The 12,816-nt window shown below is 37.6% G+C and overlaps 1 pseudogene; it reads right to left on the reverse strand.

Moving 5' to 3' along the window:
* Positions 1-621: 621 nt before the first annotated feature.
* On the reverse strand, positions 622-4,735 carry LOC133765241 (heat shock cognate 71 kDa protein-like; annotated as a pseudogene).
* Positions 4,736-12,816: the final 8,081 nt, after the last annotated feature.

Here is a 12,816-nt window from a genome sequence, read left to right on the forward strand (position 1 = left end):
TTCAGAAGTTACAAGTTCACATGTAGTAACTATGGGGATCATAAGATTTATCACCTAATCCTAATCCAGGAAACTTTGAGAGTTTTGAAAGGTCACATTCAAAATGATTAACATTATATAAATTTTTGAAGTACTGATTAAGTTGATTTATAAATTAATTTTTTGAATGTTGGAATGGGAACTCCAACATTCTGATAGCAATGGGAAAAAAAGGTTAGTAGCTGGTATATAACAGAGAGGAGAGGGAGGGAGGGAAGCAGGTAGGGAGGGAGAGAGAGAGAGAAAGAGAGAGAAAGAGAGAGAGAGAGAGAGGCAACAGGTGAATCAGATACTAGTTATTTAATAGGGGAAAGAGATAAATGAGAGTCCTTATCTATGGGAATACTTTCTGTAGAGTATATCTGATCTGTCTGGGTTGCTCATGTTAAACAACTAAGAACTGAAAGATTTCTGGAGTCTGTCCTGCTGGAAAATGTTAATGTCAGTAATGTAGTTATCAGAATGTTAAATGGAGATTATGATGAAAAAAGCTCCCTCTGTAAGCGATGGTGCCCATGCATCACTGTAATATTATATGTGCTAGATCTGGACAAATGTGCATCCTGATGTGACAAGGAAGAATCAGGGAGTTGTGTTGATGCTCTCAGACTTCTTCAGGCTTTGCCTGTATATCAAGATTATTTTTATCTTTTGAATTAGTGAAGATTGATACTGCCGAGGTTCTTTGATGTTGTCATATTTTACAGGAGGGCTTTAAAAAGTTTATGAAAATGTGTCTTATGGAAAATTTATGTGTGTATTTAAAAACTTTTCTTTTGCACCAGAATAAACTTAATCCATTTCTATAAACTTTTTGAAGTACCATTGTTTTTACAAATCAGTCTCTTTTTGGTCTCAACCTATTAAATAGTTCTTTTCAAAAAGCTGTTTCAAACTAAAAATCTTTAAGCAATTTAAATAAGTATATTCAAAAGTACTAAAGCTAAACAAACAAAAATAAAACCCATGGTTATCTGACTATCAGAAAATTGGCATCAGCAGAATAATTACTTTTGGCAAGTTAGATATTCATGTACCATGATAACTTTTTTTTACCATCTCTGTTTTTATTGCAGTGATGTTAGTATTTATCTGAAAATTGTATTTTTCAATACATTATTTTTAAAATGATTTATTTATTTATTTGGAAGGCAGAGTTACAGAGAGAGAGGGAGAGACATACAGAGAGAGGTTTTCCATCTGGTACTTTGCTTCCCAAGTGGCTGAAATGGCCAGGGCTGAGCCAGGTGTGAAGAATACTTCACCAAACCGTTTTCAAAAGTGTTTGCTACCTTTTTCGCCATTTAGAGTACTGTTCTTCAACAAGTGTTTTTATAAGAAAACTCATCAAATTTGTTTTTTATTTATAATTCCTTTGAATATTTATAAAAATTGGATGCTGCAAAGTTAAATTTCATTGCGTTATGATAGAGTATATATATTTATTCATTTAAATATATGTTCCATCAAGATTCTTCTTCTAAGTTGAGAAATCTGAAGCAAAAATATAAATTTTCAAAATTATATCTTGTGTATTTTAAGCTCTTATCATTTAATTTGTTCATCTCCTCTTCTGCCTTTGTAGAGATACAAGTTTTTCCATTTGCAAGCTTTGTTTTCGAAAATTGCAATTTGCTAAAAGCTTCAAGGGATTACATTTTTTAATTGTGCCAATTTTAAATAAGTTTTATTTAAAACATTGCATTTTCTACTTACAAAGTGCAATGTTATTTCTTTCCCTGTGCACATGTTCCATATTCAAGTATTGGGAGTGCACAACAACTTAACTATAGCAGCTCAATTTAAAACTGCCACGGAATTTTCTAAAAATTTGGGTCCTTCAATCTGTGTGGAACAGTGCTACATCTATACTTGCTGTGGCTTTATCAATCTTTTCAATGGTGGTACTTGCAGAAGTACCACCAGAGGGAGGGGCTGCCCAAAGCATTGCTCCTGTCATACCTCCTACAGTCCCACAGGCTCCATAATGATGGAGTTGCAGACTTTCTCCGCTCTTCCTGCTGATGTTCATATTCTTCCTTCTCTGCAGTTGGATTCTTATCTTGCCAGTTGTTGATTTCATTACAGTTGTCAGGAATCTTCTGTTTATCCTCATTGTTGATCTTGCCTTGAAGTTTGTCTTCTTCAACAGTTATTTTCATGCTGAATGCCTAGGATTCAAATAAATTCATGAATGAAACTCTGTTCTTCTGCTTCTCATCCTCAGCCTTGTATTTTTCAACTTACTGGACCACAGGCTTAATGTTTTTCTTTCTCAAATAGCCTTATCATTAGTAATGGTAATTTTGTTTTCTTTTTGTATACCTTATCCACAGCAGAGATATTGAAGGTGTTTAGGCATAATATTGAAAGTGACTGGGGCCAGTGCTGTGGCACAGAGGGTTAACGCCCTGGACTGAAGCACTGGCATCCCATATGGGAGTCGGTTCTAGTCCCGGCTGCTCCACTTCCGATCCAGCTCTCTGCTATGGCCTGGGAAAACAGTAGAAGATGGCCCAAGACCTTGGTCCCCTAAACCCATGTGGGAGACCCAGAAGCTACTGGCTCCTGGCTTCAGATAGGCGCAGCTCCGGCCATTGCGACCCATTGGGGAGTGAACCATCGGATGGAAGACCTCTCTCTGCCTTTCCTCTCTCTGTGTAACTCTTTCAAATAAATAAATAAAATAAATCTTTAAATAAAAAAGAAAGTGACTTTAATCTGATGGACAGCTTGGGGTGCAAGAGACAAGTAAACAAAGTAGGTCATTATAAAAATTAAGAGAGGGATTAGGAGAGGAAGGGTGGGAGGGAGCGTGGGCGGGAGGGAGGGTGGGGTGGGAAGTATCACTATGTTCCCAAATCTGTATACCTGAAATAGATGAAATTTGTATACCTAAATAAAAGAAAAAAATGGAACAAAACAAAAAGCAAATTTGCTAAGCAGCTTGTTATCCTTGGTCATGGCATGCTTACTTTCATAAACCTGCATGGGCACCCCAGAGTAGGTAGCAAATGTCTGCATCTCCTTGATAGGAATTGTGCTATTTCACTTGTTGAGCACTGTGTGACTCTCCCAACATGGTCACTAAGGAGGGAAAGAGAAGAGACATCCAAGAGCAACAAATCTTGAATGTTTTCATATGTGCCTTCCAGATAGTACACATTGTCCCTGAAGTTTTTGAAGACTTTCTATATGTGTTTACCACTAAAACCTCAAGTACATTTCTCTAAGCTTTCTTACTTTAGCAAAGTCTCTCTCATTATGTTGCCAGTGTGCTCTACCACATTTTTAATCAAATAATCTAATCTTCAGCATTTGATTTTCAAACTGATATTACATGCATATTTGCAATAATGTCAGACATTTCACCTTTGACAGAATTAACACACAGAGGCTTTAATTTCTGTCGCTAAATTTGATGAGAAATGAAATCAAACTATTGCTAATGATATTGATATAAATTTGGGAATATTTAGACATCTGAAAATTTTTATTAGGCTAATGGAACCAATTCTTTAATAGATATCACTACATGACCACCTTGACATCAGAGAGACTATTGTCATTGACAATAAAGTGTTGGCTCCATTGATTTAAAGAGAATTAGGAAATAATTACATAGTCTCAATTTTATGCCAGTCTCATCAGTTGCCTAGAATAGGCTCAGCTCCAGCTGTTGCAGCCATTTGCAGAACAAACCAAAAAATTAGTACATTTGGAAAATAGAGAATTAAAAGTAGTTTATTAATTTATTTGAAAGGGAGAATCAGAGAGAGGGAGAGAGAGAGAAAGCATCTGTCTGCTTGTTGAGTTCCTAAATGCTTCCAATAGCCAAGACTGAACCATGTGGAAGCCAGAGACTCCATCTGGGTCTACTATATGAGTGTCAGGGAATCGAGTACTTGAGCTATCAGATTATAAATTAGCAAAAGCTGGATTGGAAATGTGAGTAGGACTAGATCCTAAGTCTTCTGATATGGAAAATAGGCATTCCAAATGGCAGCTTAATCTGCTGCACCACAATGTCTACCCCAATAAAATTACTTTTAAAATGTCATGTGATCTAAATGAAAAGTCATGTGTCCCAGAGTAGCTAGTAAAAGTGCCTTCTGTTGCTATATGCAGATACTGACACTTTAGTGTATTTGTACCTTCTGCTTTCATGTGGTTAAAAATGGCCAACCCTGAGAATGGCAAATGTGGAAAAACAGTTTGTGTCACTTTGTGATATAAAATTTGTATATATGATCAACATAGGATAATATATAATAGTATGCATTTTTTATCAGTGGTCTAGATAGAAGAAAACTCACTGGTTAATTTTTTATTTAGCATCAGCTTTTCTTGAGCTGATTGCTCCTTAAAAGGCCTATTTCAAAACAAGCAAAAAGGCATTACCAAAAAATAAGACGAATGAATGGTTCTGTACAATCTGTGAAAAACAAACTGACATAGTAAGAGTGTTCCTACTATTCTGTTTGCTTTGAGTAGACATCAGTCTCTCACAGATTTTCATTTTCATATTTTCTGTTGCCTATACTGTTGTCCTGGCACCTTTATGAGTTATATAAACAAAAACATAGGGTACTTTACAATTGGCTGGTCCTCTAGTGGTCAACAGGATAGCAGTGTGGCTACTTCTGTTGTCACTCAGGACTGGAGGCAGCTGTTCTATGTACCCATCAGCTTGCATCCTAGTGCACTGAATTTTATTAGCAAATCTCTGGATACAATCCCTGAAAGGGAGGTGCTAGTTGTACTCTACATAGAAAGGCCAAGTGGAAAAGAGTCAAATTATTGCTAATCATCTCTCAACTTTAACCATGTTTTATTTTAAGATGTATTTATTATTACTTGAAAGTCAGAGTTACACAGAGAGAGGAGGAGAGGCAGAGGGGGAGAGAGAGAGAGGTCTTTCATCCGCTGTTTCACTCCCCAGTTGGCCACAACGGCTGGAGCTAGGCCTATCCGAATCCAGGAGCCAGGAGCTCCTTCTGAGTCTCCCACGTGGGTGCAGGGGCCCAAGGACTTGGGCCATCTTCTACTGCTTTCCCAGGCCATAGCAGAGAGCTAGAACGGAAGTGGAGTAGATGGGACTTGAACTGGTGCACATATGGAATGCTGGCACTGCATGCAATGGCTTTACCTGCTATGCCACAGCGCCGGCCCCCCTCCCTTTTTTTTTTTTTTTAAAGATTTATTTATTTTAAAGGCAGAATTACAGAAAGACAGAGAGAGAAGAAGAGAGAGAGAGAGAGAGAGAGAGAGAGAAAGAGAGAGAGAAAGGTCTTCCATCTGCTGGTTCACTCCCCAAATGGCTGCAACAGCTGGAGCTGCGGTGATCTGAAGCCAGGAGCGAGGAGCTTCAACTGGATTTCTCATGTGAGTGCAGGGACCCAACACTTGGGCCTTCTTCTACAGCTTTCCCAGGCCACAGCAGAGAGCTGGATCAGAAGTAGAGCAGCCGGGTCTTGAACTGGCACCCATATGGGATGCCGGCACTGCAGGCGGTGGCTTTACTGGCTATACCACAGCACCAGACCCTTTAACCATGTTTTAAAGTGAGAAATCTGCCCACAATAAAAGTTCTTATTTCATGTCTTTTTTGAAAAGACTGTTATGGCTGTTAGAAGTAAAAAGCAGAGGTCTACCAAACTAGATTATTTTTGTGGGACTCTTAATAACTCTCTCTCTCTCTCTCTCTCTATATATATATATATATATATATATATATTTGATAATCCTTTCTTTTTGTTGTTATTTTTTTAAGATTTATTTTATTTATTTGAAAGAGAGTTACACAGAAAGGTAAAGACAGATAGAGGGAGAGAGGAAGAGGTCTTCCGTCTGCTGGTTCATTCCACAAATGGCTGCAACAGCTGGAGCTGAGCCTATTCTAAGCAACTGACAATATTAGAATAAATTTGGGAATATGTAATCATTTCCTAATTCTCGTTAGGCCAATGGAACCAATACTTTATTGTCAATGACAATAGATTCTATCTGATGTCAGGATCAAATTAGATAATATAGATTCTTAGAAATTTCCTGTCCTATAGTAAGCTGCCACACATAAGAAAATGCTGGCTGTTGTTACTGTCATTGTTGTCTGTAGAACAACATTTCTTCAAGGGTGTTCTATAGAGCACTAGGTCCTAGAGACATTAAGAGTTACCAGAAACATATTCCATCACCAAATAACTTTTGGGGAATATTAGACTACACAAGGTTAAAGAGCTTTCTTTGCTATATAATCTCTAATGTATTGTTCATTTATTTTTTATTTTTTTGACAGGCAGAGTTAGACAGTGAGAGAGAGAGAGAGACAGAGAGAAAGGTCTTCTTTCCGTTGGTTCACCCCACAAATGGCCGTCATGGCTGGCGCTGCGCCCATCCGAAGCCTGGAGCCAGGTGCTTCCTCCTGGTCTCCTATGAGGGTGCAGGGCCCAAGCACTTGGGCCATCCTCCACTGCCTTCCCAGGCCAGAGCAGAGAACTGAACTGGAAGAGGAGCAACCGGGACAAATGGGCACCCCAACCGGGACTAGAACCCGGGGTGCTGGCACCACAGGCAGAGAATTAGCCTAATGAGCCGCGCCGGCCAGTATTGTTCATTTTTAATAGGGAGCATGATATGAAGCATTTTTCAAAATATATTTTATCATAGAACCCTTAATATAAGGGTCATCCTGGGGTTTGCATAGAATATTCTTTGGGAAATAACAGGTTTACATGACTCTATCCAAACTGCTTAGCTGCCATTCAGAGTTCTCTACAAATTGGCCTAAGTTACCAGACCATTCAAGACACGCTTTGCTTTTATGGTACTTATTAGAGTCAGATTGGTCTTTTCACTGTGAATTAATATACTATATTTATTCATCATTAGGTACATTTGTTCATATCTTACGTCAAATATTACTTCTCTATTCTGTTTGCTCAGTTTAATCTTTATCACTTTTATTGACCTCTCCAAGTGCACAGTATTCTTTTGTAATGTGCAATCTGAAGTTAAGTCCATGTAGGGAATTTTTCAAAAAATCCTACATATTGCATTTTTTAGTTACAGAATTTCCCTTTTGTTCTTTTTCAGCATTTCTATTTATGTCCTGAATATCTTATATTTTCAGCCTTTGTATCTTTCCCTGTAAATATGTTGAAACACATCTTAAAAATCTTTGTCTACTAATTTCACTAACTGGGTCTTCTATGATCTGCTTCTATTAAACATATACCCCTTTAGTTATGAGTTTTATGCCTCTTTGCCGGTCTTTTAGTTTAAATATTGTATTCTGGACATTGTTTACTAAAGAACAAGGAACAAGCACTGAGATATGTATACCTATTTTAACTTTTAAATTTACCACTTTTATTTATAGTTTTCTTGACCTTATCCTTCAGTTCTTTCATGGAATTTTTTAGAAAATGGTTTACTTATTTGAAAGGCAGAGTTAGGGAAATGGAGTAGGGAGAATGAGAGAAAGAGAGAGAGAGATCTTCCATCCATTGGTTCACTCCTCAACTGGCTGCAACAGCTGGAGCTAGGCTGATCTGAAGCCAGGAGCTTCTTCTGAGTCTGGCATGTGGGTGCAGGGGCCCAAGCACTTGGGTCATCTTCCACTGCTTTCCCAGGTGTATTTGCAGGGAGCTGATTGCTAGTGGAGTGGCTGGGGCTGAAATCAGCGCCCATATAGGATGCTGGCACTGCAGATGGCTGCTTTACCTGCTTTACCTTGGCTCCGGCACCTTTTTCATGGCATTTTAATTTTAGTGTTTATTTTTTAATATACTTTAAACTCTATTTTCTAATTAATCATTTTTCCCCAGGGAAGTACATTTTTATCATATGAATGCAGTATTTCATGGAATTTCTCTCATGCTATTTATTTCCCTCAAATGTCTGGTAATCCAGGATTGTTCACTCTCTTATTAATGAGGAAGATGGAGCAACAGGACTTTCCTTTGCCATTGTATACCTTTATTTTCCCTGAATGAGAGATTTGATTGTAAGCTAAGTGTCTCTTGGGTGGACATGTTGACTGGTAAATATACTTGAATTTAATATGTGTACTAGGCAACAGGCAAACAGGCTAGTAGTAGAGCCCTTTGCAGAAAAATTATTCGAATTTTTGAGATGATCTATTTTCAGCTTGTATTATATAGCATTTGCACCAGCTGTCTGAGCATAAAGGTGTTGGCAGGACTTACCCAGCTGTTAATAGTGAGTCCTTTGATGAAATACTTTCAGTACTGCCCTCCAGCCTAACTCCTTACTCAGATCTATTCTGTGTTGCTAAAGTCTTTCCAGGCTCTCTCCTCGGCAAAAAGAGACCCACCTTCTCTGCAGCCCTCATCTGCCACTTCATTTTTGTCTCCTTCATTACTAGGATAATCTCATCTGCATCCTGTGTTCTCCAAAGCTGTACACATTGTAGACCACTCAAGGGTTCCTGGCCTCTCTCCTGTCCTACTTCATTTACTTTTTGTTATTGTATATTTGTTCTATACTTTTAGGTTCATTCTGGTGTGATTTGAAAGTGAGAGGTAAATATTTATGTTCAGGCTGCCATTCTTCCATAGTAGTATCATTCATTTAAAATGTTAAATTCTTATTCTTTTGCCTTTTTTTTTTGTTTTTTGTTTTTTAAAAAAATTTAGGATCATTGAAATCAGGTTTAAGTATCTGATAGGTTTGTTTCTATCTCTTTGTTCCCTGTGGATTCTGTCATGGACTGAATACTGGAAAGACTCAGTAAAAACATGAGTGACTAATTCTTTTTTTTTTTTTTTTAATTTTTGACAGGCAGAGTGGACAGTGAGAGAGAGAGACAGAGAGAAAGGTCTTCCTTTTGCCATTGGTTCACCCTCCAATGGTGGCCGCGGCTGGCGCACCGCACTGATCCAAAGCCAGGAGCCAGGTGCTTCTCCTGGTCTCCCTTGCGGGTGCAGGGCACAAGGACTTGGGCCATCCTCCACTGCATTCCCGGGCCATAGCAGAGAGCTGGCCTGGAAGAGGGGCAACCAGGACAGAATCCGGTGCCCCAACCGGGACTAGAACCCGGTATGCTGGCGCCACAAGGCGGAGGATTAGCCTATTGAACCACGGCGCTGGCCAGAGTGACTTATTCTTAAAACTACTAATATCAACCATAACTGAAAGTGTTACAATCGAACATGTGAAATATTTGTTGTGGCAATTTTTTTTCTGGGAAAACTAAAAAAAAACTAAAAAAATGCATCCATGTTCACAACAATACATACTTTTAATGAGTTTTAGGCAAAACAATCTTTGTTTTGCTTTGTTCTATAGTTTTTAAATTTATTTATTTATTTATTTATTCGAAAGTCAGAGTCACACAGAGAGAAGAGAGGCAGAGAGAGAGAGGGCCTCCATCCGAGGGTTCACTCCCCAATTGCCGCAATGGCTGGAGCTGTGCCGATCTGAAGCCAAGAGCCAGGAACTTCCTCCAGGTCCCCAACTTGGGTGCAGGGGCCCAAGGACTCGGGCCATCCTCTACTGCTTTCCCAGGCAATAGCAGAGAGCTCGATCAGAAGAGGAACAGCTGGGACTAGAACCGGCACCCATATGGGATGCTGGTGCCTCAAGCCAGCGTGTTAACCCACTGCGCCACAGTGCCAGTCCCTGTTCTATAATTTTAAGCAGGAAATGATAGAAGGAACAGGTTTGATGCTGGGGAAATTACAGAAGAAAGGCACTAGGAAAGGTAAGAAAAAGGACTCTCAAACAAAGGGGAAAGAGATGCCAAAGGTAAAAAGTAAAATTAGAATCATAGAATCATTTTCTGCCACTTCCTTTTGGTATGGAAAGAATTTTGAGGTGGTTCTGATCTGGAACCCTTAGATCTTGAGAGTATGACAGAAAAGCATATCGGAGTTTCTCTAGAAGTTCTTAGGTATAATTGCTGTGGAATCATTGGTTTTCCTCAGTCAGAAGCTGGCTGTCTAGTTTTTAAACCAGTGGCGTGTGTATGTGTATAAGCAAGGGGGTGCAAACTTCTGTTAACACTTCTTAATTAGGCTGAAATTCCATTAAGGGATTTTTGGTGACCTCATAAATAATGAATGTGAAATTTAATTTTCCAAAGTTACAGGTGCCCAGTGAAGGATATAGAAAATTTATGGATCTTTTCAGGTCATGGTAGCCTGCTGTATGTGAACATTAGTCCAGTGCTCAGGAGGATGGAGCAGAGTGTTAGAACCTCTTTTTTTTTTTTTAAATCATGATTGAAAACTTCAAGTCTTTGTTTTCCTGAACAATTTGGAGATAAGTAAGGTGTATTACTACAGGACTCATTATTATTTTACAGCTTTATTTGTATTTTATTTGACTTGATTTAATTGTTTGCTTTATTAATCTCTTAAAATAATCTAGTAAAATGAAAACAGTATAGCAGGTAGATATGGCTTCTGTTTATAAAACATTAAGTCCCAAAGAAGATAACTGAAGAAAATGCAAAGACAAAAGTGTAGATTACTTATATGTTACATTTTTCTATTGCTTAAAATTCACCTTTAATTCATTTCAGGAATAATTGGATAGAAAATATTTTTAAAAATCTTCTTCCCCTCCGGCTATCTAACTTTCCAATGAAGAACTGACCTAAACACATAACTTTATGAAAATTACAATGACTCTTTAAATGATGATACTTTGCAATTAGAATCACATAATATGAAATGCTCCTTCCTGAGAAATTTACATTTAATTTTAATCTTGCAGAATTGCACTCTAATTGTATAAATAGTCTTACACTATCAAAAGTAGGTTTTAAAATGCATATTTCATTTTTGCAGATGGCAAAATTTTTCAAGTGAATGAAAATACTGTTAATCTTTTCATTGAATATAAATATAGGCTCTCCTCTAATGTAATTAATGTAGCCTATACTATTCAGTAGAGAAAAGAAATGTTAAATCATACATAAAAAAGTGGCTAAGAGTATTTCATTACCAAGCCAATTCTGCAATTTCCATAAACTTATGGAAAATGTTATTCACCTCTTGGGGAAAACCTTTGGCAGAAAGTTGAGTTTTGCTTGGCATCCTGTTTGCATCAATTTAATCTCTGGTTAGCCTGTTCTTGATGTCAATTGTGTATACACACTCTCTTCATGTATTTAAAAAACACAATTTCAGTTCTCAGCCCATATTTATTTTTCTACTGGAATTTAATCTCTGTGTTGAGTTTAAGATTTAGGATTCCAGTGTGATAGTTTGTGTACTATTTGCCATGATGACTGTATCCAAGTGATCATATGAGGTTCTGAAATTTTGGTGCTTATTTTGTTACAGGTTCTTTGTCTAAACATTTGTGGTATAAAATAAGGACATCACATGAAGTATGGTTATGTTTGTGATGTATGGTGAGCTTTTTAGAAAATTCTCATGTCATTCAGTAGCATGGCTGCAGAACACATATTAAGAAAATTTCTAGGTGAAAAAAGAGGGTTCTTAGAGTCAATAAATGTATGATGGAGAAAAGCAACAAAGTACAGTAATAAAATTTAGCCAATAAACAGTATTATTGATAAAAATGATTTATATATAATAAAATATTAAGCGTAAATGTCAGTATTAATCCTTCTATGGGAATTTTGAGTACCTGAACAAAATTATTTGCGCTTTATATTGGTTTGCTTTTTTTTCATTTATTAAACTTTTATTTAATGAATATAAATTTCCAAAGTACAGCTTATGGGTTACAATGGCTTCCCCCCTCCCATAACTTCCCTCCCACCCGCAATCCTCCCCTTTCCCGCTCCCTCTCCCCTTCCATTCACATCAAGATTCATTTTCAATTCTCTTTATATACAGAAGATCAGTTTAGTATATATTAGGTAAAGATTTCAACAGTTTGCCCCCATATAGCAACACAAAGTGAAAAAAATACTGTTGGAGTACTAGTTATAGCATTAAATAACAGTGTACAGCACATTAAAGGCAGAGATCCTACATAATATTTTTTAAAAATTAATTAATTTTCTATGCCATTTCCAATTTAACACCAGGTTTTTTTTTTCATTTCCAATTATTTTTATATACAGAAGATCGATTCAGTATATAATTAGTAAAGATTTCATCAGTTTGTACCCACACAGAAACACAAAGTGTAAAAATACTGTTTTAGTACTAGTTATAGCATCACTTCAAATTAGACAACACATTAAGGATGGATCCCACATGGGATGTAAGTACACAGTGACTCCTGTTGCTGACTTAACAATTTGACACTCTTGTTTATGGCATCAATAATCTCCCTAGGCTCTAGTCAGGAGTTGCCAAGGCTATGGAAGTCTTTAGAGTTCGCTGACTTTGATCTTATTTCGATAGGGTCATAGTCAAAGTGGAAGTTCTCTCCTCCCTTCAGAGAAAGGTACCTCCTTCTTTGATGGCCCCGTTCTTTCCACTGGGATCTCACTCACAGAGATCTTTCATTTAGGTCTTCTTCTTCTTTTTTTTTCTTTTCCATGGTATCTTGGCTTTCCATGCCTACAATACTCTCATGGGCTCTTCAGCCAGATCCGAATGCCTTAAGGGCTGATTCTGAGGCCAGAGTGTTGTTTAGGACATCTGCCATTCTATGAGTCTGCTGTGTATCCCGCTTCTCATGTTGGATCCTTCTCTCCCTTTTTGATTCTATCAGTTAGTATTATCAGACACTTGTCTTGTTTGTGTGATCCCTTTGACTCTTAGACCTATCAGAGCCATCGAATGTGAACTGAAATTGATCACTTGGACTAGTGAGATGGCATTG

The sequence above is a fragment of the Lepus europaeus genome, chromosome 8 (assembly GCF_033115175.1).
Source record: "Lepus europaeus isolate LE1 chromosome 8, mLepTim1.pri, whole genome shotgun sequence".
NCBI lineage: Eukaryota > Metazoa > Chordata > Mammalia > Lagomorpha > Leporidae > Lepus > Lepus europaeus.